Source organism: Rhipicephalus microplus, chromosome 2 (genome assembly GCF_043290135.1).
Source record: "Rhipicephalus microplus isolate Deutch F79 chromosome 2, USDA_Rmic, whole genome shotgun sequence".
Taxonomy (NCBI): Eukaryota; Metazoa; Arthropoda; class Arachnida; order Ixodida; family Ixodidae; genus Rhipicephalus; species Rhipicephalus microplus.
In genome coordinates this window covers 96,161,908-96,166,873 of record NC_134701.1, presented here as the reverse complement: position 1 = coordinate 96,166,873, position 4,966 = coordinate 96,161,908, and the positions used below count along the sequence as shown (strand labels likewise).

General features: G+C 49.0%; 1 long non-coding RNA gene across 1 annotated transcript; it reads left to right on the top strand.

Moving 5' to 3' along the window:
* Positions 1-495: 495 nt before the first annotated feature.
* Positions 496-2,560, top strand: LOC119169434 (uncharacterized). The gene is made up of 2 exons (XR_005109606.2): positions 496-1,191; positions 2,072-2,560. It is a non-coding gene; the product is annotated as an uncharacterized LOC119169434 (long non-coding RNA).
* The last annotated feature ends 2,406 nt before the right edge of the window (positions 2,561-4,966 follow it).

Here is a 4,966-nt window from a genome sequence, read left to right as displayed (position 1 = left end):
TCTGCGGGCTATAATCTAACGCGCTAGTTGCCACGTATTTTCACGAAAACCTCGCGTCTCGCAAAAATGCATCAGATTTACGCTTTACGGACGGTCCGGTATATTTACTACTGACGCACGGAGCATACAAAGTGGTTTCTGTTCGTTGATTGCTAACGCATTAACGCTGAAGCTAGCACAGCCGAACAAGGGAGCTGCCCAATGTTCACTGATCATTCTCGAGAAGGCGCTCCTAGATTCCGCTGGGTTCCGAGGATTCGTACTGCAAAGTACGAATCCTGAAACTCACTTTTTAAGGAAAAAAAATAAATATAGTTTTTGGTTCATTGGGTGTTACGGCTTGGTGGCGCTAGCCACCGCCCGATCTAAAGGGTACAGCCATATCCATCCATCCATTCATCCGGGTGGCACTGCAGTCTTTAAACAATAAATGCGATTGGCGAATACCTCGTGGCCAACAGTCGACTAGCATCGAACAACTTCTGCGGGGGAAACTGCCGAAGCTGCTTTTAGTATAACGCCGACCAGAGTCCCGGGCAGCCAGAGCTATGACAGAGGCTGACGTAAACGCGGTTTGCAATGCACTTGGTGAAATGTCTATGGAAGATGTTTGCTCCCTGAAGGAATCCAACATCCGGTGGATGCCGGATATATCATCCCTCACCAAGCCTGAAGCAATCCGATCCATCCGCAATGCAGTGCGATCGTTGGACTGCACAGCCAGCCGAGCTTCGTCCATCGCCCGGCTTTACTGCTACCTCGCTGAGAAAAACTGTCTACGCTTGTGGCGGGCGTATTTACTCAACGAGAGAGATCTGTCGGGAAGGTTCACGCTGCATCAGCGGCTGATGACCGCTCTTGCAAATCCGGGCGTGAGCCTTGCCTACGAGAAGGTTGAGCGGGACGACGCAGTCTACGTCGTCATTTTGTCCACGTACGCCGATACCTCCGCACCGGACAACGACGTCATATGCATGTGCATTCCACGTACGCTCCCCTACGTGTTCGTCCACTGCTCGAGAAACGGGGATGGAATTAAGCTCGTTCTCGGCAATGTGTTAGTTCGCTCCAGCCTTTGGTTCACAGATTTTCAGCACCTGCAAGAGGCGTTTGATTACGCCCTCTGGAAGAAATAGGTGACGTCACTACGCATCGCAAAATTTGCCGATTTGGAAGACGGTGCGTAATCCCGTAAGTGACACTGTTTTTTACTATATTTGCCAAGGCTAAATGATGATATTGCTATTATACATTACTATAAGCCTGATAAAAACTTTCGAACTTAGAAACATAGTCAAACTCAGTTCTCCTGTTTCATACGAAGCAAGGCATTGTCGGCCTGTAGCAACGTTCTAGTTCAGTCTCATTACTTGAGCCAAGGGACAGACCATCATAGCGCACGTGGAGAGGACACCCCTTCTTATGTCTCCTTCGTGCGCGATCCTTTTTGTTGAAACGTTTAACTGCCCCGCCGTGGTGGTCTAGTGGCTAAGGCACTCGGCTGCTGACCCGCAGATGGCGGGTTCGAATCCCGGCTGCGGCGGCTGCATTTCTGATGGAGGCGGAAATGTTGTAGGCCCCTGTGCTCAGATTTAGGTACATGTTAAAGAACCGCAGTTGGTCGAATTTTTCGGAGCCCTCCACCGAGGCGTCTCTCATAATCATATGGTGGTTTTGGGACGTTAAACACCACATATCAAGCAATCAAACATGTAACTCATGTTGGACCAATGGTAGAGCGTACTTAATGGTTTCTACGTGCATTAAAAAAAAGTCAGTCTTTGTGATTTTTACCCTCCGCGCTGTTTTAACGAGACAGTATTACAACGATGGCAGTTTGTTTCCCCAATTTTCGCAGCTGTGCGTGGGAATGATCTGACTGCGCTTTTTCGGTTCATAAACTTTCTCCAGAGCGCGTATCTGCGCATTCGTAGAATCGATATGAATTTAGCCTTCGCTGCTGCGTTTTCAATCTCTCGTGTGCTGGTGTAGTATTGCTTCTGCCGAAATACTGGCTCATGCTGTAATGTCATTGTAACTGAGGCCTACTATTTTGTCTTTTCCCTGCCAGACTAACAAGTACCGCAAGATATGCAGCTGCTTCTGAAGATCCCTTCTTTTTGACGAGTTCCTGAACGGATAACAATGAAACCTCGTTGCAACGTCGACAGCGGCATCAACCAAGTATTGCTTCCTTAAGTCACTCGTGAAAATTTCTTTCGGTGAAGTCGCGAAATAATGCGGTTGCCATTGCAGCAAGCATCGTGTTCTAGCAAAGTAAAAATGTCGCGCATCATATTTAATTCTCCTAAAGAGATCTTGAGATAATTTGCGATGTAACTTTTTGAGCACCTTATTAATATCAAAATCACGAATACCGTTGTTAATGTTTTTACGTTTCTTATGGCTTTTATTATTGTCTTTCGCAACGTGTTTTAAGCAGCGACAGAGAACGCATTCCATTCATCGGAACCACTTGTATTCTTGGACGTGTGAAGTTGCTCGTGAATTCATGATGCTATCTGCTCTAAATAAAGTGCTTTTTTTCAACAATGACTAAGTGATGTCAGTCCATTTTTATCTTGGAAAGCGTTATCGGCAACTGTTGTGGGCTACACTGCGCCATACCAAGGATCGGAACGCAGCACCAGCACTGTACACAGAAAAGTATGCTTGTTCTCTGCTACTCAGGCATGCGGTGTTCCATCGGTGTCGTCCGCCTCCATAGAACAGTAGCTACTAACCCGAAGGTTGCTGGTTCGATTCCGGTTGCGGCTGTCGCATTTCGATGGAAGAGCAATGGTACAAGCCCGTGTATACTGTGCGATGTCACTGCACTTGAAGGACACCGGGTGGTCGACATTTCTTGAGACCTCCACTACGGCGTGTGTCACACCTGTCCCGTTTATTAGGGAGGCGATCGCCGGGCTAATTCCAAGAGCCGAAGTATCGGCCCCCCGAACCGCACCACGAAAGCGTGGACAATTTAGAAGTGGTCCTTATTGGTGCGCCAGCGGACGCCGGCTGTGGCCCAAAGAACAAGACAGAGCCGAGAGTTGATAAACAAACAAAATTATATTCTCATTAACGGCAGATCAAAAACAATACACACGTATGCACACTCCACAATAGTTACATACAATACGTCACCAAACAGACAATGTACTACACAGTACAATCAACCACACTTGAAACAACGGACACAGACAACAATACGCACTACAATGCAGTCACATGCATTGAACAACCAAGACACTTAAAGACTAAAGAGATATAAAACCTATTCAGTCCAAAGTCCTTGGAACAAAAGTCTGAATGATACTCTTCCGAGAATCACTCACTCAAAGTCCAGCGTTGTTGTCGTTCCGCAGCTCTTGAAGTCTCTTCCAGGAAACCTCCCGTCTTCAATTGGCCACTCTTCAAACTTCAACTTCTTTGCCGGAACACGTCGGCTTCACACTCGCAGCGGTTGCCACGGGTCTTCGCTCGATAGCGGTAAACACACACTCTTGCCTGTAGCTCGAGCCGTCCCTACGGACCACAAACTTCGCCGACTACACGGCGGACCCTCTACGCACTCTGGCGCTCACTTCCGTCTCCTCCTGTTCTGTCACTACGGGCAGAACCTTCGCCGACTACACGGCGGAATTCCTACGCGCTCCGGCGCTAACTCTCCGTCTTCTCCTGATTTCTCGTCTCGGCTGCTCGGTTAAATACCTTGCGCGCGACTTTCCAGATGTTTCTCGTCATTTCGTCGGCGCGATACGCAGCGAAGGCTGGGGAGAGGCACGAGACGGTTCGACTGCCCTCTCCCGAGGATGATTCACTCGGTCTGACCCCGCCTCCTTCGTTCGAGAAAAATCGCGGTCTTGCTGGGCCGCCGATGTGGGGTGAGGAGGACCGTCTGCGAAGCCGTGCTTCTGCGGGGAGGGCGCGCGCCCGGGAGCCCTGGATGTTTGCTTTCTTTTTTTTTTTTCTTTTTACCTCGCGGCGTTTCTGCCGCCCGTTGTCGCAAGTATTTGGCGGCGCGCTCTTGTTTAGCGCTCGTTCTGTGACACTGCCCCCCACTTTAAGAATATTATCTCATAATATTCAAAACCACACAAACGAGCGCGACAGTCACCACACATTCTCACAGACTGTAACACAATCCGTCGCTCATGACACTTCACATTCACAATATATCACTCAATACAATCTTACATTGTAGTTCAATTCCACAGCACATGAAATATAACCACAGGTACATGCCTACAACACTTCATCACACATTCTAAACAATACAAACGTACAAAGTTCTGTCTATCCAACAATTATACAACACTATACATCACACTATCGCACAGAACACTGACTCACTCGACATACACTTGAGACACAGGATAACAAGAACATTAACACAACATATGTCACTCAGCCCTGCCGAACACATTCTGATTCCACCTCAGCTCCTATCTTGAGTACTTCGAACAGCGCTTGCGCCCCTTTTTGCGGTGCTCGCTCGATCTCTTCTTGTGCTTCCACGTTCTTTTTCGGCGAGCCCTTTCCAACGACGATATCTGAGGCGTCGTCTCAGCCCCCGCTGTCTCTTCCGACACCGTTAACGCGTCATTACATTCGACGGGTCCTGTCTGTTTATTTACCCGCTTGATAATGCCTCTACATTTTTCCCGGCTGGCCAACTCCGTCTCCTTTACACTGTCGGTCGGTTGAGGTCGTGCCCACGTAAGTCCGGTTGCTCGGCCCGTGAACTTATTCGACACGATCGTCTTCTCCTTCGCTGTCTCTTGCGCCGCAGCTTCACCTTGGGCTCTAGTGAGATCCGTCACGGGATGCTCCTCCACTGTATCTCGCGGCCGCTGTGTTGGCGAGGGCTCTATCTTCGGGTCTTCTCCCAAACATTCTGGATCACTTGGCCCTCGCGCCCCGTCGATGTTTCCGATGACAAGGTCATACAGGGGGGTCG